This window comes from Herpailurus yagouaroundi, unplaced genomic scaffold (assembly GCF_014898765.1).
Source record: "Herpailurus yagouaroundi ecotype Mexico unplaced genomic scaffold, PumYag 139, whole genome shotgun sequence".
Lineage (NCBI taxonomy): Eukaryota > Metazoa > Chordata > Mammalia > Carnivora > Felidae > Herpailurus > Herpailurus yagouaroundi.
The window spans coordinates 10417291-10439530 of record NW_024412394.1 but is presented as its reverse complement, the minus strand read 5'-3'; the positions used below and the strand labels follow the sequence as shown (position 1 = coordinate 10439530).

Below are 22240 nucleotides of genomic sequence, written 5' to 3'. Positions count from 1 at the left end.
CAGGCGCCCTGGAAATTTTCTTCTCTGAACCTTAGTTTCCTTATCTGCTAAATGCAAATGAAGCTCTCATTACCCAACCCAGACTCCTCGCTGCAGTCAGCAAGGTCTTGCCTGACCTGTCTCTGGCCCCTCTCCGGGTACACGCTCCAGCCACAGCAGCCTCCACACACTGTTCATTCTTGAACACGCTAGGTCCTTTCTTGCCTCCTGGCCCCCGCACCTGCTGTTCCCCAGCTGGAATGCTCTTCCTTCTCCTCTACCTCATTTCCAATGTCCCCTCCTCAGAGAGGCCCTCTGCAACCACCCCCTGAATTGCTGGCTCCATTTCGCTTTGTCCCGCCTTCTGTTTATTTTCTTCTCAGTCTTACCTCGGTCTGGAAGTTTCCTACTTTTTGACTTGGTTGGCGGCTCGTGAGCTCTTGAGGATGAAGCTCTTGTCTCCAGGATTATGGAGATGACCAGGCTTGATAAGTGTTAGTCCTGGCCCCGGCTCTCCACCTGCTCATCAGGCATTCAGGTGTATGTCCCTGCTCCTGGCAGGGAGTATGTCCTTTCATGCTGTACTCTTAGCACCGAGCACCGTGCCTGGCCCAGAGCGGGCCTTCAGGCCATGTTTGCCATCTGTCTGTCCATCCTTGTTCTTCTCCCTTCTTTTCCCTTCACAGCTCCCCATGGGCTCCTGATGGTTTCTTTTTTTTTTTTTTTTTTAATTTTTTTTTTCAACGTTTATTTATTTTTGGGACAGAGAGAGACAGAGCATGAACGGGGGAGGGGCAGAGAGAGAGGGAGACACAGAATTGGAAACAGGCTCCAGGCTCTGAGCCATCAGCCCAGAGCCTGACGCGGGGCTCGAACTCACGGACCGCGAGATCGTGACCTGGCTGAAGTCGGATGCTTAACCGACTGCGCCACCCAGGCGCCCCCTCCTGATGGTTTCTAATGGTTTCTTCTGGAGTAGCAGTGCCTCCCACACAAGCCCTAGGTCTCTGCCACTTATTTTACTGCCAAGCCCAAAACAAGATTTTAAGTGAGCAGTTTGTGGTACATTCCTGGCTGTAGCATCAGAGGCCTTGACTATGCCCGCAGCATCAACATCACACCTAGAATGGTCTGGTCTAGTCTGAGAAACTTGGAGAGGGCCAAGAGGTCCCAGTGATGCCCACAGCCCCCTCAGAACTTGGCTGTGAGCTGCTCAGGATGAGTGCGGTCCACACGGTCTAATGAAGCCTCATTTGGTTCACAAGAAAATTGGTCCGTGAACATGACTTGCCCATATATATATATATATATATATATATATATTTTTTTTTTTTTTTTACGTTTATTTATTTATTTTTGAGAGAGAGAGCAAGCAGGGGAGGGGCAAAGAGAGGGAGAGAGAATCCCAAGCAGGCTCTGTGCTGTCAGGGCTCAAACTTAGGAACCGTGAGGTCATGATCTGAGCCGACATCAAGAGTCAGACGTTTAATCAGCTGAGCTACCAGGCGCCCCATGGCTTGCCTCTTCTTAAGCCAAACTGGAGGTCTGGTAAATGGGAGAGTGGCAGGGTGCCACGTGTCCCCCTTTGCTGCTGGAGGACAGGCCTCTGATACCAGGATGCAGGAGGCAGCCTCAGGGTAAGCAGAAGTTGGCCAGTGAGGATGCTGTTGTGTGAAGGGGCGGGGTGGCAGGGGGGGGAGGGGACTGCAAAGAGCCACCCTGCCAGGGATGGTCCCCAAGGGCCTCCTCCCTCCTCCCACTCGCTGAGCAAGTGAGACCCGATTCACCCTCTGCCAGAAGAGGGAAACTTGACAGGCAGGTCGGACAGGACCATGCTTCTTAGATTTGAGGATTTACCAACAAAATTGCAAAAAAAGGTCATTTTGGGAACTGATGCAAGGGTTGCTGGCATCTCATTTTGTTAAATAAGGACATAGGATAATTTAAAAAGTCACTTTTTTAAAAAACTTAAAAAAATGTGGTAAGGTAACATAAAATTTACCGTTTGCACCATTTAAAAGTACAATTCAGGGGGTGCCTGGGTGTCTTGGTTGAGTGTCCAACATTTTTTTTTTTAATTTTTTTAACGTTTATTTATTTTTGAGACAGAGAGAGATAGAGCATGAACGGGGGAGGGTCAGAGAGAGAGGGAGACACAGAATCTGAAACAGGCTCCAGGCTCTGAGCTGTCAGCACAGAGCCTGACGCGGGGCTCGAACCCACGAACTGTGAGATCATGACCTGAGCTGAAGTCGGATGCTTAGCCGACTGAGCCACCCAGGCGCCCCGAGTGTCCAACATTTTATTTTATTTATTTTATTTTATTTTATTTTATTTTATTTTATTTTATTTTATTTTATATTTTATTTTATATTTTATTTTATTTTATTATTTTATTTTATTTTATTTTATTTTATTTTATTTTATTTTATTTTATTTTATTTTATTTTATTTATTTTATTTTATTTTATTGAAAGAGAGGGTGGGGGAGGGCCGAGAGAAGGAAAAGACAGAATCCTAAGCAGGCTCCAGGCCATCAGCACAGAGCCGGATGGGGGGCTCAAACTGATAAACTGAAATCATGACCTGAGCCAAGATCAAGAGTCTGAGGCTTAACCGACTGCGCCACCCAGGTGCTTGACTGGTGTCTGACTCTTGATTTCAGCTCAGGTCATGATCCCAGGGTGGTGGGACTGAGACCCGTGTTGAGTTCAGCTGTGCGCTGAGCACAGAGCCTGCTAAAGATTCTCTCTCTCTCTCTCTCTCTCTCTCTCTCTCTCTCTCTCTTACACACACACACACACACATATTCCCTCTGAGCCTCACCTCACCCCCCTCATAAATAAATAAATAAATAAATAAATAAATAAATAAATAAGTAAGTAAGTAAACACTGAAGTGTACTGAACTCAGTAGCACGGAGAATGTTCACAGGGTTCTGCAACATCCCTGCTATGTAGTTCCCACACCCATTAGATGGTCCCTCCCTATGCCTCCTCCCCTAGCCGCTGGCCACCACCCATTTACTCTGTCTCTACAAATTCACCTATTCTGGACATTTCATATGAATGGCCCCCTACAACATGTGGCCTTTTGTGACTGGCTTCTTTTGCTCGGCACGATGTTTTCAAGGTTCATTCATGTTGTAGCACGCGTCAGTGCATCGTTCCTGTTTATGGCTGAATAATACTCTGCCGTATGGATAATACTGCGTTGTGTTTATTCATTTGTCAGCTGATGGACGTTTCGGCAGTTTCCACCTTTTAGCTGTTGTGAATTGTGCTCCTATGACATCCTTATGAAAGTTCCATCTGAACACCTGTTCTTGATTCTTTTGGTCCATACAAGGAGTGGAATCATAGGGATCATATGGCAATTCTATGTTTAACTTATTGAGGACCCGCCAAACTGTTTCCACAGGAGCTCCATCGTTATATGTTCTCAGCATGGGAGGGCTCCAATTTCCTCACCTCCTTGCCAGCACTGGTTACGTTCCTTTTTATAGCCATCCTCGTGGGTGTGAAATGGTATCTCATTGTGGGTTTTGATTGCATTTTCCTAATGACTAATCGCATTAATCATCTTTGCTCTGAACTCTTTGGGGGGGGGATCTCTGGCAGGTCCCTTGCCTTCTGAGTGCCTCAGTTTCCTGATGTCTAAACCGGGATACTGTCCAGGGCTGTATGAGGGTGAAGCGAGTGACCCATGAGAAGAACTTAGCACCCATGCCAGACGTGCAGGGGGGCTCTCAAGACCACATCAGGCGGCCCCAGCCCCACCCTTGCTCAGCTAGGGGAGAGGCGGCTGTTCAGGGGACCCTCCTGGCTCTGACAGGCTGGGACTCTGCAGGTAAGTTAGAGCTGTTGCCCTCTGCCCTGCGGTCTGTGCCTCTCTGCCTCTACCTCCCTGGACCAGCAGGGATCCGTGACCCTTCAGAGGCTGGGCTGGGACTGATTTCCAGCCAACCAAGAAGATGTTTCTGGAGCCTAGCAGATCCGCTGAGGCCCTTTTTCCATTTCTTCTTTCGTTTTCTTTTTAATACAAATAGATTTTATTTGAAGTAAACAAAAATGCTTATATAGGTCAACAGGTCACTTGGAAACAAACTTGCTTAACTATATTACTGAGCAAAAACAAGCACCCTTCTTTCTTGACATGTATTTGGATAGGTAGGAAGACACTACTTGGTTTTTTAAAAACTGACCTTCCCTTAAGGCCTGGCCATAGAAGTGTAAACAATGGAAATGAATCCACCATGACCAGCTGTCATACCGTATCTGTGTCCTCCGTGTATTCTGAGATCACACATACACCCGCCAATATACCTGGGAAGGGTTGCTGTATCACAGTTATGTTTATGTTCTTGGCAGGCAGGACTGAGGACAAGTAATTTGGAAGCAGTTTTCCATCCTGTTTAGAACAAATCCCTAGTATCCCTTCAAATAACAGGTTACAATAGAAAGATACTGCCTGGGACGTATCCTTCTCACTTTGGTTCATTTTTTGGTTTTGTCTGTGATTTACTTAGTTGTTTGAATCATCTGCTTATAGTACAATCCAGCCACAAAGTATTAAAGCACAAGATACCTATTCTTCCTTCAACATCTGCACTTTTTCACGTTTTCGACTCTACTGCATTCCTAGTGTGTCAGCAGTTCTTGAATAATAAAAAGAGAATAGTAAATGAGTAAAACTCTTCTAAAAATGCAGATGTCTATAACCATAATGGTGCTAGATTGGAAAGAGACAATGAGGGAAGAGAAAAAAAGCAAACACGTTCATGCGCAGGGAATGTGGTTCAAGTCTTCGGATTTAAAAGCAACTTCCCCAGAGAAGCTGGCTATGATGGCATTTCCAGAAAACTTCCTTTGTCCCCACAAAAGGACCTGAACAGCCCTATCCAAACTTTTGAACACTACAGTTATGGGATGCTATAAATGATGATCAAAGCAGTCAGAGGGAGAGGATGAATGTGTCTTCCCTTCAGCACGTTTGTAACATAGCATCGTTAGCGGTTGGTGGATCAGTAAAAACCACAGAAGTACCAGAAGTGCTTTGAAGGATAGGGATAGAAAAGTGCTGAGTGTATTACCTGTCTGTATCAATGACAGGGCTTCACGGCTAGGAAAAATTTCTAAAAGGTAAAATGACTCCAGGATAGATCTCCTTCTCCATCATTAAATGTAGCAGAATTAAAAAAAAAAAATTACAACTAAATGTAGTGAAAACAGAAAATTACAAGGCAGAGAACACAAAAGAATCAAGGTTAAACAGCATTCCATGAGGCTAGAAAACCTGCAAAATATCACTCTTGTTTATAAATCACTGATTTAGCATATGACTGCATGTCGAATCCTTTCTTTCCACATACTGAAGAATCCTACATTCAGCCTTTAAGCATTCTGCATTTCTTTGCCAGTCCTGTAGCTGAGTATCTTGTTCCAGTCCATTTCCATGCAGGTAACCGGAAGCTGCCGGCGCAAGGCCTTGAATGAGGTGTGTGACGTTGTTCGATAGTTTTCATTCATTGTTGTCTGATGTTCATTTTCTGCATGCTCTATGATTCTAATAAACTCCTTGGCAGTTTGGACTTCATTCGAAACAGTTACTGAATCTTGTACATCTTTATGACTAACCAACTGAACATTGCCACCTTCGTAACAGTGAACCTGCATCTTAAGTACTCCAACAACCTGGGCTGTAGGTCGTATGATGGTGAACTTCCACTCTGATCTCCAATGACCATTCCAGAAGGTTTTAGGCTAAAACTGGTGGCTTTCAACACATGCAGTAATGATCTGTTGCTCACCTATAGTTTTAGCGTAAACAGTATGGAAGCCATTGGAATAACGATCTTTCACATAGGCCCTTAAAGCACTGTCACAGGATTCTCTCTCAGACTTCAGACCTCCATCTAGGTCCTCTGGCTGGGGGTCACTTGCTTCTTTCCGTCCATGATCCAACTTAAAGGAAATTTTGTTTTTTGGATCTAAAAATCTGCTATTGCCCAGGTCACTGTGTTCTGGACTTAAGACCTGATCTTCATATCCTTCTATCTTCGCAGACGTGAACTGACCCATGTTATACTGGGCAAATGCATGTGCTGCCCCCCCTTCCCTGAGGAGATTGTCATTATTAAGTAGTAGCTGGACATCCTTGAACACTGCATTAAATTCCCCTGGGGGTGCATGAGTGATGAATTTAGCAGCTATGTGTACCCTCTCCTCACCCACACCCAATCCTCAAAGTCGGCTGTCTTGGGCTACTCTCCCTTCTCTCATTTCCATGCACCCTCCCTGCCCCCTGTGTGCTTTCCCTTCTGCAGGCTCTCTTTCTACATAATGCACTCAGCTCCTGGAGCATAGTGGAAGTGCCTGGAAGTTTACACCCCACCCCCCAAAGTAGCTCTTAGCCAACAAATGGAGTGCAGGTGAGAGAGGGCTCAGTTCCCTTGCGTGGCATGGGGAGAGCCCTGAGGTGTAACGTGCACAGCAGAGTCCCCTGCAGAACAGGATGAAGCCAGCCTCTGCACCCTGGTGGGTCTCCCCTGCCTCCTCCAGTCTCTCTTCAGTGTCCCCCTGGCCCCTGATCCCCCTGGGAGCACTGCTTTAGGAAATCACGAGCTGGGATTCCCCATCTCAGGACCTGCTTCTGGGGAACTTGACCTAAAGCCAGGAGCACCTACAGTATCCCAAGCTCTGTGCAAAATGCTGAGACAGACCGTGATTAAGATGTGGTTCCTTCCGCCAACGAGCTCACAGCTTGGTTGGGGCTGATCCTGACAGCAGTGGTAACGCTAAGAAGCCAATGTTGCACACCTACTATGTACCAGGCACCAGGCTGAACACTTGACATACCTTACCTCATGAAAACCCCTTAACCTAGGGCCCCTGGGTGGCTCAGTCTATTAAGCGTCTGACTCTTGGTTTTGGCTCAGGTCACGGTCTCATGGTTTGTGAGTTCGAGCCCTGTGTCTGGCTCCGCACTGGCAGTCCCGAGCCTACTTGGGATTCTTTGTCTCCCCCTCTCTCTCTGCTCCTCCTCTGGTCTCTCTCTCTCGCTCTCTCTCAAAATAAATAAATAAATAAATAAATACACAAATAAATAAATAAATAAATAAATAAATAAATAAGTAAATAAGTAAGTAAATAAGTAAGTAAGTAAATATTAAAAAAAAAAAAAAAACCCACAACAACCCCGTAACCCTCTGTGAGGGGATGGTATTATCACCACCACTTTGCAGATGAGAAAACCGAGGCCCAGAAGTCACCTAATATGTGGTCTTGCACTTCAGTGTGGAAGTGGCAGCACTCACCCAGAGCCCCGGCTTCTGCTCCGGAAGTCCGTACTCCTGACCCACCACTACACGGTGTGGCATTTTTTTTTTTTTGGCAGAGGGCCACACTTCAGGAGGAGGGGGGAGGGGGTGGCCTCAGCTGCTCCCATTCGGTAGAGGACAGAGATTCTCCAGGGCCCACGTGGTGACTGGTTGTGAGGGTGTTTCACAAAGAATTTGTCACTGATCTTGGTTAACCTTTTTTTTTTTTTTTTTTTGAGGTTTATTTATTTTGAGAGGGGGTTAGGGGCACAGAGAGAGAGAGAGAGGGGCAGAGAAAATCCCAAGCAAGCTCCTCACCCAGTGCAGAGCCTGACGCAGGGCTCGATCCCGTGACCACGAGATCATGACCTGAGCCGATGTCAAGAGTTGGTCATTCAACTGACTGAGCCACCCGGGTGCTCCCCTCTTGGTTAACTTTCTGTGAATGATACTAATTAAGAACAAAAATAAATAAATACAAGCCCATCTCTCTGACACAGTCACTCCCTGCCCACTCCCTGCTTTCCAGAGCAAGAGATGAGTGGAGGTCCTGCCCCGGGGCAGTGCGGTCTGCCCCAGGTGAAGAGCCCATCCCATGGGTTGTGGTATAAACAGGGTTCTAGCTGCTGCCTTGCCCAGTCTCTACACCATTTGGGCTCCCAGGGGCTCTCAGGCTCTCATGGCGGAAGGAGCTGTGGCCATTGGCCTGTGCCCTTTTGTGATAGAGGCCCCCCCTCTTTACGTCAACGGCCACCAGACCCCTGGGGAATCAGAAGAACTGTCTCAGGAGAAGCCAGACTGTTGCCCTTGGAGAGTGTACTGGGGTGTCTGAGAGCACAGACTCAAGGCAGACCGCCTGGGATCAAACCCTAGCTCTGCCATTTACAAGCTGAGTGACTTGAGGGAAATTACTTAATTGTTCAATGCCTCAGTTTTCCCATCTGTAAACTCTGACTTGTACACAGCAGGCACTATACAAGCGTTGACTGCTATTACTACTGTCACGAGAGGGGTGTCCAGACCTGCCTAAGACTCCTGACTCACCCAGCAGCTCTTGGCAGAGCCCCTGAGTCTGGACTTGCTCTCCTGGACAGATGTCCCTGGACCCCTCTGTGTACCTGGAGGGGGTGCAGGATAAAGGCTTCTACCTCCCTCTTTCCCCAGCCTCCCCCCTCTGGCTTGTGTCTCACCCACGTGGAGTTTCTGGTGCTCCTCTGAGTCAGAGGTCCTGGCAGTGGGACTGGGAGCTTGAAGGGGACTGTCCCAGGGACCCCACCCTAACTCGGAACGAGGGCACTCTGTCTGTCGGCCTACAGGCCTCATAGTGAGGGAGGGGGCAGCTGGCTCAGTGTTCTGCACCTGTGACTAAGCCAGCTTTGCCACTATCTGACTGTGTGACCCTGGCCAGCTCCTTCCCCTGGTCCTGGTGACAGTGTGAGCATTTATGAAACACTGCCTCCAATTTGCTTGTCCTCATCATACAAGCAGGGAGGCAGAGGCAGCAACAGCTGAGTAACCACAATACGGACAGGGAGACTTGGTCAGGGTGGGGCTGGGTCAACAGAGATGTCTCCCCACTGATAACAGCTGGACCCCCTGGGGCATTTCCTCAGGCAGGTGCTGTAAAGGTGAGGAACCTAGGCCACAAGCAGGTAGAGCCAGAACAAGAGCCAGCTCTGCTTAGGCATGGCACCCATGCCTGACCCTTGGGGCTCAGTGACAAAGGCCAGGTCTGGGGGCTCAGCTCCCGGTGACAGGACCATGCCTCTGTCCCACGCGTGGTCCCTGACCAGTTAGGCGGGCTGAGAAGATGCAGGAAGGCTGTGGCCACACAGAGGGTGGGAGGCAGTTGCGGGGGGTGGGGGCTGTGTCTCCCCTATCAGACTGGGAGCTCCCTGAGCTCAGGGGCTACTCTCCTCAGATGATAGACTCTCTTAGGGGGAACTTTTTCCTTTTTTAAGTGTCTATTAGAGAAATTTGCAATCACAAGTAGAGAATAAAGCATAATGAACTCCCATGCACCCATCCCCAGACTCAGCAGCCATCAGTTCATGGTCAGTCTGGTTTCATCAACCCCCTATCCACTCTCCTCTGCCCCCACCCTTAGATGATTTTGAAGCACACCTCAGGCTGCATATCATTTCACAGATGTTTCTTTTTTTTTTTTTAATGTTTATTTATTTATTTTGAGAGAGAGAGAGAGAGAGAGAGAGAGAGAGAGAGAACGAACAAGGGAGGGACAGAGAGAGGGGGAGACAGAGAACCCCAAGCAGGCTCCACAGCTGTCAGCACAAGCCTCATGGGGGGCTTGAACCCACAAACCATGAGATCATGACCTGAGCTGCAACCTAGAGCAGGACACTTAAGTGACCGAGCACACCCAGATGCCCCTGAATGTACATCTGAAGATAAAGACTCTCCTTCAAGAAAAGTACAAAGCCCCTTAATCACAGAGACTTTTGGGAGGTCAAGGACTCACTTCTCACTTCCTCCAGCTCAGGGGAACCCCACTGCCATAGGTTCGAGGTTCCTTCTGCCTCCATTTCCAGGGCATGAAAGATGCCCACGCTGGGTGGGCTCTGAGTGTGCAGTGGATTGACTTTGGCCAAGATCCTTCTTTGCCAGAGTGGAGGGTGACCTCTGAGGTCAGCAGGGCTCTGACCCACCTGCATGGGGCCCTTGGCTCCACCTGTGGCCTATGCTCAGGGCTTTGGGGCCATCCCCCTTTGTGCCCCTCGGGTACAGACTTAGTGGGCATCACTGGCTTGTCTAGTTTGTGCATGTATTCCTTTCAGCCCCCCACACTGCTCCTCTCCCCCCCTCACAATATTGGATGTGGATCTTTCCATTTGTATGTTTCCTGCAAATAGGCACTGTTGTTTTGGAACAACTTCGGTTAATGTCATTGTGTCACAATCTCCTTTGCTCAGCACTGTTTTAAAATCTAGCCTTGTTGGGGCACCTGGGTGGCTCAGTCAGTTAAGCATCTGACTCTTGATTTCAGCTCAGGTTATGATCTCACGATCATGAGACTGAGCCCCGCATCAGGCTCTGCACTGAGCATGGGGCCCAAGATTTTTTCCCTCTCCCTTTGCCTCTCTCCCCCACTCTCTCTCTCTCCCTTTCAAAAAAAAAAAAAAAAAAAAAAAAAAAAACCTTTTGCTCCAACCTGCTGTCACTTATCCCATGATGTGCCACCCCACAATTTTCTGCCCGCCCTCCTGGAGGGAATGAGCTGTGGGCCAGCTCTGCCTGGACCAGAGGGACCCGCCTGAGACTCTCAGTATGTAGTCACAAGGGGAGCTGCAGGGTCACAGGACACCTGGTATTTCACTTGACTAAGCATGGCCACCCCGAGTCCACGGTGTGCCATCAGGCCTACGCCTGCCATGCAAAGGGCTCCCGTGTCCCCACATCCCCACCAGTACTGGGCTTTATCCAGTTTTCTCATCTTTGCCCATCCATTGGAAAGAAGTGATGTCTGGTGATTTTCAGCACCTCTTCTCATGTGTGTTCGCTTTTGGGGTCTTGTCTCCCTTCACTGCCCACTCATATCTCTTGCCCATTTTGGGGGTAGGGTTGCCATCCTCCTGTAGCTCTGCAGATGCCCTTTGTATCATCTCATCTAGGTACTAATCCTTTGCAGGTTCTGAGATGGCCAGCCTCCGCCATCAGTCTGTCATCTTCGGGCACTTTGAAACCTAACTCCTCTCCCTCCTGCCGGCCGCCCGGCTCCTTTCTGAGTGGATGGCACAGGTGAGGCCCTTCTCACTGTCTCTGCCCTTTTGGTAAATGCCAGGCATCCGGGACAGGGTACAGCCTGCACCAGGAACTTGTTCTTAGCACGGGGCTCTCAGGCATGGGGGAGGGAGAGACTGGCCAGGACAGGAAGGCAGCTGCCCCAGAGCCCCGTCCCCACCCCTAGGGTGTCCTTGCCCCAGCAGATCTGGATTCAACTGGTTCCTTCGCTCACACACACAGCAGCACTAGGCTGGATCATGATGTCAGACCTGGGTCCTCCAACTTGATTAAGACCCTGCCCTTGGCCTCAAAAACTCCAGCTCAGTGGAGGGAAAAAACAACACAACAAAACAAAACACACCCACTGACTATAGCGGTGGCTAGGTGGAGGCCTCAGAGAGAGGGCCCTGCAGAATGTAACCTGCACAACTGCCATCGCTGGTCAGGGAGGGCTTCTCAGAGGCGGTACCTTTGGTCTGGGCTTCGGAGGAAGTATGGGTGTTCTCCGGGCCTCAGCAAGTGGGAATAGGAGTGGAGTTTTTCATCTTTATTTCCAGGGAATATGATTTCTAGGTCTTTCCCTTTCATGGAGTTGAGGGGTCTTTCTCCCTGGTTGTTGCTTCTGAACAGGGCCCAGGGTGCCTCACCAGGAAAAGGAGGCTGGCTTGGGGGTTAGCAGATCTGCCGTCTCCGAGTGACCTTGGTCAAGTTCCTTTTTCTCGCTGGACCTAGGCCCCCTCATGTGAATGATGAGGGCCTGGGGTGGACAGAAGCACTCCCGGGACCTTTCAGAATCCCTGGAATGATGCCAACATGGTGGCAGTGGCTGTCTTGCCCTCTTCTTCACCCCCTATCCCCTTCAAGGGACAAGGACCTTGTGGGGAGGCTGCCCTGGGTCCATGGCCCCAGTCTCTCCCTGGGCTCTCTGCTCCCTAAGCCCCCTTTCTGCTAGGCCCAGGGCAGGCTTGACTTGTTTTTCAGGTTTGCCCTCAGAGCCTTTTGGATTTTCCTTGCAACAGCTCCTATGAGTCGAGCAGGTCCTGTGTGTCAGGCTCCGTGCTTGGCGTTTTGCTTCATTTACTTCCCACAAGTCTGTGAGGCAGGTACTATTATACCACAGTGCTCGGAGAGAGTAAGCCACCTGCCCAAGGTCACCCAGCTTGTACGTGGCTGGACAAAGATTCTAACCCAGCTCTGCCTGCTCCAGGGTCCATTTCTTAATTGCCTCTGCTCATGCCCCACGGGTCCTCCCTTTCCTAAATTCCAGCTGCCCTGTTAGCATTCCCTGGCCAAACCCTCTCTGTGCTTCTCCTTGATCCCACACCTCGACCTCCACCTTTCCCAGATTTACTCCTACTTTCCCTTCTGCCTCCCCCCTCCGCCTCCGCCCCCTTCCCTGCTAGAGCCTTGTCAACCCTTCCAGGCCTCTCTTTGTTACTCTGCATCTCCCTGGAGTGTGCCCAGGAGCTGGGTGCCTGCACAGAGCCTGGCAGGGGGTGTCCCTGAGGCTCCTCATTAGACCCCAGCCCTGCAGCACCTGCTGGCCCTGAGGAGGGGCCGGTGGGGCCTCTGGACCTCACATCCCGTGGGGTCACGCCCCTTCCTGAGGTCGAACAGGGTGAGCCATGGAGGAGGTCACGCTCTAGGGCCCAGCAGGGCTGGTGATCTGGGCCCTGGCAGCTGGCCTGGCATGTGCCCGAGGTGACCAGCCTGGAGGTACGTCCGTGTCCTGCTGGAAGCTGCTGGGTTATCAGAGGGGAGTGAATGGGCCGGGACAGCCCGTCTCCTAGGACGTGCAGGGACTCATGCCACCTGGGTGTGTCTGTGCGCGTATGCATGTGCCAGCTGTGCGGGTCCCTGTTGCAGGCCTGGACCAGAGGACAGGTGGTGGGAGTTCTGGGGTCAGCACTTGACTCCCCTGCCGCTAACAGATTCGGCACAGTGTCTGGGATCCAGCGGGAGTCTGACTCTTCCGCACTATTATTTTTATAGCTAGGAGCCCTCTTCTCCCCTGGGCAAAGCCTGTCTCCCACATGGGAACCCCAGCTGGCAGAGGGCCGGCAGTGGGTGCGTGAAGGGAGCGCTGGGCCGGAAGCACAGCTGTGCAGGCTGTGTCCTGAGGCCACCCCTCTCCCAGCTGCAAAGACATGCCCCCTCTGAGTCTCAGCTGCTGCCAGTGAGCAGGACCAACACCACCCAGGACGGTTGCTTGGGGTCTGAAAGGAATACTGGGGTGTGCAAACTGTAAGTGCCACGGCGCAACATGAACACGGGGTGTGTTGCCAGCCGGGATCTTTTATTTCTACTTAGCACTGTGCTTGGCCCAGGAAGGGTGATCGACAGATACCACCCCCGCAACGACCTTGAAAACAATTTGCCTCGGCCCCTGAGGTGTGGAAGATGATTGGTTGAGGAGCATTGCGTGAATGAATGAGTGAACGGATCCGTGAAGGGACATCCATTTCTGCAGGTGTTGAGACAGAAGGCTATCCCACCACTGCAAGGTCACGGGGTGTGGGGGGTGGGGGCTGAACCAGAACCAGATGCCTTTTGAGGTGATTTCCCACTGCAGGTCCTTTCCAGGTTCTGTGACTGGAGCTGTTTGTCCCCTTTCTTTCTTTCTTTCTTTCTTTCTTTCTTCTTTTTAAAAATTTTTTTAACGTTTATTTATTTTTGAGAGAGAGAGAGAGAGAGAATGGGAGAGGAGCAGAGAGAGAGAGGGAGACACAGAATCTGAAGCAAGCACCAAGCTCTGAGCTGTCAGCACAGAGCCCAATGTGGGGCTCGAACCCATGAATAGTGAGATCATGACCTGAGCCGAAGTCAGACACTCAAACGACTGAGCACCCAGGGGCCCCAAGTTTGGCCCCTTTCTAAGAGACTCTTGTTCCCAAGTCTCCCTGCTGCTGGTGCTGGGCTGGGCACAGTACCTTGTGCCCACACAGTCCTGTCCTCAGGGGTTCTTGGGACTAGAGCTAGCCTAGAGCTAGCTAGCAGAACGGGGGCCTATGTAGGACCTCTGTGATGGGCCAGGGGAAGGCAAGGGAGGGGAAAACATCCTCTGGGAGGTCAAGGCTGAGTGTGTGCGTGTTGGCACTGCCAGCCCTTTGTGGAACAGCCTGGAAGGCTTCCTGGAGTATAAGTTTTGAATCTCAATGAGGGAGCCAGTGGGCTGGCCCCTGGTCCCAGCCATCATGGCCTGTGGACTGGTATGTACCCGCCCCCTGCTTGCTCAGCCATGCCCAGCCCATGACCCCGATGGCAGGGGGGAGGGGTGCCCAGCTTGGGGGCAGAGGGACTCTGGCCCAGGTAAGTGTGGGAGCAGGTTTTGGTTCTTGCTGGCTCACTTGGGTAGTCTCTTGGGAAGCTGGAGCTTCTGGGTGTGGTTCTGATGCTACGTGACTTGGCTGGTTCTAATCTCTTAGACCCCATTTCTTCCCTCACAAATGCCCGGTTAGCAAAGGTGATCACCCAGGCCCCCTGGGACTCTGGGTGGGGGTCTGTTGGGAGCTACCTGGCCAGCCCAGCCCAAGACCTTGTGCCCTGGGGTGATCTGGGGGTGGTGGGGATTTCTCTTTGTAGCTGCCACCATTTGGGGGCTGGCAAGAACCTCCAGCAAAGTTTATTCCCTGGAATCTGCTCCCTCCACCCCCCCTCTCCTTCTGCCCCATTTTGTCCCCTCACTGTTACATTCCACAGAAGAAAGCGATCCTTCACTCAAGGCCTGAGGATTATGGGCCAGAGAGAAGCCTGTGTTGCCCTGGGAACACTCACGTAGCCCTTTCCCACCAGTACCCTCCTCCTCCTCCTCCTCCTCCTCCTCCTCCTTCCACCAAAGGCTGGGGTTGGGAGTTGATCCTGGCACACCCCAGCCCGAAGGAGCAGCGGGGCATTTGGGGTTCGGGAGCTGGTCAGTCTTTTCCTGTCTCCCTGGGGTCAGCGACCCAGGGTGGGGTGAACTGGGTTGAGCTTCTAGTGGGCCTTCCCAGGAGGTGGCTAGGGGCTAGGTCCTGGGGTCTCCACGTGCCTGGGCTCCCCTGCCCCCTCACTTCTGCTCTGACCCCCTCCCCTCCCAGGCTGAAGCCCCCCTATCCCTACTAAGCTGGGGATTTCCGCAGGCTGAGCCAACCACCTGACCCTAATTATGGCGCCTTCATCCTGTTGGGGTTAAGCTCTCAGTGGCCTTCCCTGCCCCCATCACAGTGGCCAGGCCTGGGGTCAGAGATTCAGGAGGCTCAAGCCTGCTGGGCCCCCTCTGGGAAGAGCTGATGGACAGTATCCCCCCCTGGGGCCACAGAGGGGTGAGGAGGCAGCTTGCCCTGGGGGTCTGGGTGGACACCTTAAGATGTCCAGAGAACACTGGGGAAGGAAGGCGTGGTTTCTCTGGAGAGCCCTCAGGACAGGGGAAGCCCTGGGGAGCTGACCTCTGGAGGGCAGGGAGGTCTAAAGTTGGAAAACTCCCAGAGGCCACAATCTCAACCCTAGCTTCATTTAGAATCACCTAGAAAGATTTTTAAAAATACCCATACCTCAGCCCCACTCATACTGACACTGATTTCATCAGCCAGGGCTGGGGCAATCATTGGTATTTAAAAAATTCTCCGGGGCACCTGGGTGGCTCCGTCCGTTGAGTGTCTGACTTCAGCTCAGGTCATGATCTCATGGTTCGTGGGTTTGAGCCCTGCGTCGGGCTCTGTGCTGACAGCTCAGAGATTGGAGCCTGCTTCAGATTCTGTCTCTGGCTCTCTCTGCCCCTCCCCCACTTGTGCTCTGTCTCTCTTGTCTCTAAAATAAATAAACATTAATTTTTTTTTTAAATTCTCCCCAGATAATTCTCATGGAGGGAGGGCCAGTTTGAGAATCACTGCTCTATCCAACACCCCACTGCCCTCCAGCCAGCAGAAGGCCCTTGAGGGAGGTCACTCCACTAGTTGGGCAAGGCTGGGTTGGAACTTGGTGTTTCTAACCCTCTGGCAGGCCACTTCCTCTTGGCCTCCTCTGTCACCTGGAGGCTTACCAGGTGTCCCATTCATTTCATCATTTAGATCCTTAGGAGCTGTGTGACCCTGAGCAAGTTGCTTAACTTTGCTGTACCTGCTTTCCCTGCTGTGATAATAGGCCCTAGTGATAAGAATTGAATGAGATGATGCCTATAAGGCCCTGAATGCACATGGGGGAAGAGTAACCTTCATCTTTCTGCTTTCTGCCTAGGGTCTGGGCAGAGGCCTCCTTGATCATCCCACCCCTCAGGCAGTGTCAGAGCTCTCTCAGGTGGAGTGAGGGGTGGTTTTCTAGAGGTTCCTTGGGCCCTGGAAGGGAGGTGTGAAGTGGAAGGAAAGTGCTGGAAAGAATGGCTCCCTCTCTCACCAGACCTCTTGCCTTTCTTATTGTGGTGTCACTGGTATGGGTCCTGCAGCTACAGGAATGGCCGTCAGGTGTCACCCTCAGCTCATGCTTGAAGTGAAGGCAGCACAGGAAGAGGAAAAGGAGCTGGCTGGAGAAAGGGAGGAGGAGGACCCATCCCTCCCCTCCCACACCCCCTCTGGAAGTGGGTGAGCTTGGAGAGGGCCCGGGGTGGTGGGATGGCTGTTAATTTCTGCAGGAAGGTGTTGTACAAAGCCTCATTTGTCTGCCTTCAGAATTCTCCCTCCCATGCTGATAGCAAATCCCAATTCAACAGGTTCTTTATGGGGCACCTGCTGCACACATAGGGTAATTTTACTGAACACCTACTATGTGCAGACTCTGTACACACAGTTGGCCATTCAGTATTGACAACAACCCTCTGGGTTAGTACGATTATGAGTCCCATGTGATAGACAAGAAAACCGAGGCTCATACTGGTTATGTGTTGGGCCTGAGGTTACCCAGCGGGACAAGGATTGAGGGCTTTCTGGAGCCTAAATTCTTTCTCCTACACCATATTTACTTCCAGAGAGTCCTAGGATAGGTAACTTGCAGCAGGCTTCCCATTGGGTTTGGAGTGGATGTGGCCGGTGGCCCTGCTGTCTGGCTAGAGAGGAGCTCAGACAGGTCATGCTGCCAGCAGGCAGAGGAAGGAACCACATCCACATCCACTGGGGTGGCTGGGAGTGGAGTCTGGATTCGTTGTGGGTATTGGACATGCGCAGGCTGCACACACAGCAGCAATGAGACGTACTCTGCCCATGTGCTTCTCTGAGCAAACTCCCCCACCCAGAGTTACTTCAATTTCTTTACCTGTCAATTCCAGGGGCAGACTTTGTTCATCCAATACACTGTCCCGGCTTCCTGCCTCCTGCTGGCCTCTGTACTGACCACTTCTCAAGGACAGATACTAAGAGAGACAAGACAAGCCACCCCCCCCCACCTGCAGTCACCCCACTTGAAGTCTAGACCAGTGGTCTCCAAAGAGTGTTTGGCCATGCTCCCTAACAATAAAAAAACATTATTGAGAGACACTAGTAATATAAGCATATTTTTATGTTGTTTACCTTATAAACCACACTCAACCTAAGTGAAAAGAGGAGATTAAAAAAAAATAGATGCCCTACTATTTTCCTCCTGTACCTCTGTACTCATATACACACAATACTTTAGCCCCAACTGTTCTAGGAGATGAGAGGAGAGTGTTGGTCCAACTCTGCTCAAGATGAATGTGTGGTCAGCGTTCCAGAACACCCTTGCCCACCCCTTCCAGGCCCTAGCAATGGAAGGGAGAAACTTCAGGGACAGCAGGTGGGAGTGTGGGTAGACAGGAAGCAGAAGCAGGGCCATGTCTGAGGAGAGATCCAGATAATCCAGACAAGAGGCAGGTTTTAATTTTCGATCCTGATGCTGAAAATTTTGTGACTGCTTTTTACACTGTCTCAGGACATACAGGACCAGGGCACTGTGCCCCAGGTAGTATCTGATTTCATGTACTTTAGGTAGTTCTGTTCCATTTCCAACAGTTTAAACCATGCCATTCCCCCCTTCCCAGAGGTTGGGGAACATTCCACCTACTACAGGAAGGAGAGAGCCCATCTGGGGAAGCACTTAGGTGCCCCCTTCTCTGGGGCTGCCACCTCCACTGTCCCTCCTGGGTTAGAGGCCCCTGTGTCCCCCTCACCCGGGTAGATCCTCATGTAGGGCCCAGCACTTGGGGGACCTCCATGAATGTGGGTTGCGGGAGAAGAAGGGCATGAGGCCGCATTTGGGGTACAGAAGGGAGCCCCTCTATGAGGCTTAAGAGAAGCCTTAAGAGAGAAGTCTTAAGAGAAGTCTTAAAAGAAGCCCCTTCCCCCCAACCCTGTCTGGGTGCTGGAGAAGAACCAAACGGCCTGTGAAGGCATCTGTCTGCCCTTGAGGGTAGCTGCCAAGACGGCAGCCATTATGGCTGGCCTGGTGTGGGTGCCTTTGTGAGCAGAGGCTGGGTGTCTGTTTCTGTAGTCACTGGGCGCTTGTTCTGTGGGGTGAGGGGTGTGGGGGTGGGGGCACGTACGTGAGGCTGGGCACGAACAGCCTCACCTACCAACCGTACTCCTGCCAGGTACAACCAGCTACTGCGGCTGCCCGCCGTCCGCCTCCTCCCTTCCCTGGGCATGGCCAAGCCGGGGGGCAAATGACTTGGCGGGTACCTCCCCTTGCTTGGACCCACTGGTGCAGGGCGGGCTCACCTAGGGCACAGGCAGGACTCCCAGCTAGGTGGGTGCTCTGCCAACACCGCTCCCCGGCTCCCGGCTCCCGGCCAGGAGGATGGGGGGAGTGAGGCATGGGAGGGGGCTCAGGGCGGAGATAATGCCCCCCCTCCCACCTCCTCTCACAGGCTGTATGCGTAGAGCAGGGCAGAAGGGTCTGAAAAGAAGGGGGAGTTGCTCTGTTTAGGGCCAGGAAATGATTTCCATGCAAATTAGATGCAAACTCCTTAATGAGTTTGCAATTAGGAGAGGAGGCTGCCAGGCCCGGGCAATGCCTGCGGGTTTTATGAATGGGCCTGCGTGGGGTGGGGGTGGCGGCGCGCCGGCCCGCCCCCACATTTCCCTGCCGCTGCGGCCGCGACATGCCGCGCCGCACGTTGCTGCCTCCCGGCCCCGCCGCGACCTGGCCCTCCACCAGCGGGTCAGCTGCTTCAGACGGGGCTCCGGAGGCTGTCGCCCAGAGTCCCCGCCACGCCATCCCGGCCTCCCTCCCACCGCCGACGACGCGTCGGCCGACGACACGCCCCCCTGGGGCCCGGCAGGGGCTCTCCCCTCTGGCGCCCCTTTCCCCGGTTATTGGTTATTGGAATGGCTTCCCCAAGCAGGAGGCAGTGAGGTTAGCCTTCAGGCCCTGCTGCCCTTACGGTGGGCAGCTCTGGGAGGTCACTGACCATAGAAGGGGGGTGGGCCCCCAACTTGGGAGGGCAATGACCTTGGGAGGGATGGAAGTATAGGTGAGAGGAGAGGAACCAGTTCCAATTCCAGATTGCACCTCCCCAATCATGCCAGTTCCCCCCTGCCTAACCTCAAAAGGCCTGTTCCCACCACCCCAAGGCACCTGCTTTTTTTCTGCAGCTCTACTGCAGGTCTGCTCTGGGCCTTGCTCTGACCTGGGGCCAAAGAGTGGGTCTCCTGGGTGGGTGGTCAGCTCTATTCAGAAAGAGACTCAGCAGAGTTTGAGCCCTATTAGGACACAGACCCATCCCCTCCCCCTACTGCTTTCAGAGTAAATTAACTAATTACCTCCAATTAAAGCGCCATGCTCTCTGTTCCCTCCTGGGCCTCAATCCCCGCCCCTGGGAGTCCCCTTCACCCAGGCTAGGTCTGGAAGGAGGCCTGGCCATTAGGGTGGAAGTCTGGGAATCAGTGAGTGGAACAGGGGAGGAGAGAAGCCCACAGAACCATTTACTTTTGCGGAGTGGTCTGGGTAGCCAGAGCCTCTGCCTTTCTTGGGGTCTGGGGTACATAGGCCCATGTGGGGCCTGATGGTCGAAAGCAGTGGGCCACCTTTGGAGGTTAAGACCTGGGCCAAGGGCCTGTGCAGATACTGAGGCCCTGAGGGTGACCCTCCTCAGAAAAAGCAACTTCAGGGACAGATTCTAGGAGCTGCCAGTTCTTGGTGGCACCTGTTGCCTCCCTTACCCGACATACCAGGAGGCACTCCAGATGCCCAGGCATCCATCCAGTCTCTCCTCCCTCTAACCCAAACTCCTCCAGCTACAGCAGTGAGAAGCCCTTCATTCTTTTTCTCCTGCCCATTTGTGGCTCTGAAGCACAGGCCCTAGCACTAACATGGCCCACACCACCCTGACACTGCCCTGACACCCCCCTGGCCCCACGTGTGAGACGTGACGAGGAGGATGTCTGGCGGCCAGAGGCAGAGTGATGGGTTGTTGACCTGGCCTTTCCCGAGACAGGGCAGTACCACACCAGGCTGTGACTCAGGCCCCTACCCCACCTTGAGCCCCACCATGCCACAGACCTGGGCTTGGGCCATCCTTGTGTTTGGGGGGTGGGGATGGACGCAGAGATTTGTCAGTTGAGGACTTCTTTTGGGGGCCACTTCTCCCAGTCCTGGCAGGGCACCACACACATCAGTGGGTGTATGAGCCATTTGGGGCAGGGGCAGGTTTCCACACACGGAAAAGGCTGCCTCTGGTATGTCCTGAGCCCCCATCTGCCAGCGTGGCTTCCCCTCCTCTGTCTACTGAAAGCCAGCTTAAAACTCCCCACCTCCAGAAAGGCTTCAGCATGCCTCTCTTATCTGTGGTCAGTATGCCACTCTCAGCTGGCTCCTGGTTTTCACTTGTTTCTCTGACTCTTGTCTCCTCCAGACCCTCTGAGAGAGTGCATCTGCCGAACTCTGTTCTTTCCTGCACTTCCCAGTGGCCAGCAGAGGGCGCCCCCCAAAGACTGAGGCACCAGGGAGGGAAGGAACAGACAATCCGCTTCCCTGGATCCAGCTCTGTGCAAAGTCCAGGCTCCTGGGTCCGTTTGTGTAAAATGAAACTGACCCAAGATGCCTTACTTCCTGAGGATCTGGGCTTAACTTGTCAGCAGAGTGCCAGAGGTTAGACTGCAGGCTGAACCCAGGTGACTGTCTTGGAGATGAACCCAGGTGGGCCCCCGGGGCCAGGAAGGAAAGGATGAGGGAGCTGCCCCCTCCCAGCAGCCCTAATGGGGAAGGGGCACTGGACAATGGCACGTTTCCTCCCCTGTCCCTGGGAGAAGGGTTGGGAGGTGCCACAGAAAATAGCTGTTGTCCCACCCGGTGGGAGGGGCTGCTGTGGATATCTGGGCCACATTTGGATTCCTGGCAGGAGGGAGAGCTGGTCAATTTGGGATCCACCAGGGATCTAAGATCCATCCCTTGGTGGCCTCTCACCATTACATTTCTGGAGAGTTCTCTACAAACAGGTGTCTAGGGCACAAACTGGTAATACGGGTGAATTCATGCCAGTCTAGGAGGGGCCCTGACACTCATTTCTGTGAATGTGGCCCTAGGGCCCTGGGCAGCAGCCTGCTCTTCTGGGCCATCAGACCTTTCTGCCATCCTGTCAGGGTGTGCATAGTGAGCTTCTGGCCTTCCCATTCTCGAAATACTGGGAAATAGGCTCTGTATTCATCCTGAACATTCCACTTCCTCCAGGGAGATGATAGAGAGGAGAAGGGGAGTGGGGCTACAGTATCTTTTAGGTACCCCACCCTATGAAAGGTGGGGAAAGGCTTACTGTTAGGTCATCTCACACAAAAGCCTGGGAATGTTACTGGGACTGGGACGGGGCGGCGGGGTGGGGGGGGGGGGCGAGGGGGGGGAAGGGCGACGGGACACCAGGGGTGTTTCTTTCTGGGGTTTGGGGTTTGGGGTTTGGGGAGGGGACAACACGGAGAAAACCCCGATCGGCTAGGTTCCAGGACGCCCAAGCTGGGAACAGGGGGATGGCCATAATGGTCTAGCAGCAGCGGACGATGGCAAAGGAGGGAGGTGAAAGGGGTTAGCGATGCGCCCACCCGGGCTCTCCCCCAGCCCCTCTCCCCCAGCCCCTCTCCCCCAGCTCTCCCCAGCCTGGCCCGCCGCGGCCCCTCCTCCAGACCTGGGCGCCGCCTCCCCCTCCCCTCCTCCTCCCCCTCCCACCCGGCGCTGCAGCTGCTGCCGACGGACCATTCTGCACGTAGCGAATGGAGGAGACGCACAAGGGAGGCCTCAAGTGCGCGCGCGCGGGAGCCGGAGCCGCGCGGGCGGGGGAGCGGCTGCGAGCGCGCG

General features: G+C 52.8%; 1 long non-coding RNA gene and 1 pseudogene across 1 annotated transcript in view; one reads left to right on the top strand and one right to left on the bottom strand.

Annotated features, from left to right (window-relative positions):
• Positions 1-4312: 4312 nt before the first annotated feature.
• On the bottom strand, positions 4313-6364 carry LOC121029507 (F-actin-capping protein subunit alpha-1-like; annotated as a pseudogene).
• Positions 6365-20944: 14580 nt separating this feature from the next.
• The window catches only part of LOC121029506 (uncharacterized), a 37382-nt gene continuing 36086 nt past the window's right edge, over positions 20945-22240 (top strand). Inside the window, exon 1 of the long non-coding RNA XR_005789755.1 lies at positions 20945-21094. This is a non-coding gene — a long non-coding RNA (uncharacterized LOC121029506). The remainder of the gene's footprint in view (positions 21095-22240) is intronic.